This window comes from Ipomoea triloba, chromosome 7, assembly GCF_003576645.1.
Source record: "Ipomoea triloba cultivar NCNSP0323 chromosome 7, ASM357664v1".
In the NCBI taxonomy this organism is placed as follows: Eukaryota; Viridiplantae; Streptophyta; class Magnoliopsida; order Solanales; family Convolvulaceae; genus Ipomoea; species Ipomoea triloba.
Window position 1 is genome coordinate 10,565,797 of NC_044922.1, and position 556 is coordinate 10,566,352.

Sequence of the window (556 nt, forward strand, 5' to 3'; positions counted from 1 at the left end):
CGACTAGGTTCCTCTTAGTAAGCTTGTTGATAGTCTTGAAGTTCAGGTGACTAAGCTTACTATGCCAATCCCAGCATAAGTCTTCCTTGCTCCTTGCTAGCATACATAGGGATGGTTTTGCAGACCTCCAATCCACTATGTACATGTTTCCTTTCCTTGCTGCTTCCAAGACGACTTCGAGAGATTCCTCGCTCATAATCTGGCATTTTCTTTTGGTGAAGACAACCTTGTAGCCTTTGTCACAGAACTGGCTTGTACTAAGGAGATTGAACTTGAGCCCTTCAACGTAGGATACTCCCTTAATAACCAGCTCATTCTTTTGAATTTCACCAACAGCTTTTGTGCGTCCCTTCTTCTCGTTGTCGCCAAATGTCACCAAGGGACCTTCGATAGGTTGGATGTTCTCTAGCAGTGTTAGATTTCCCGTCATATGTCTCGAACATCCACTGTCAATGAACCACATGTCCCTGGTGTCCTGCAAGGCAATTAAGCAAGTTTAGGTACCCAAACTTTGGGTCCTGGTGGGTTAGTGAGTTTAGGCATCCATTTATACCTT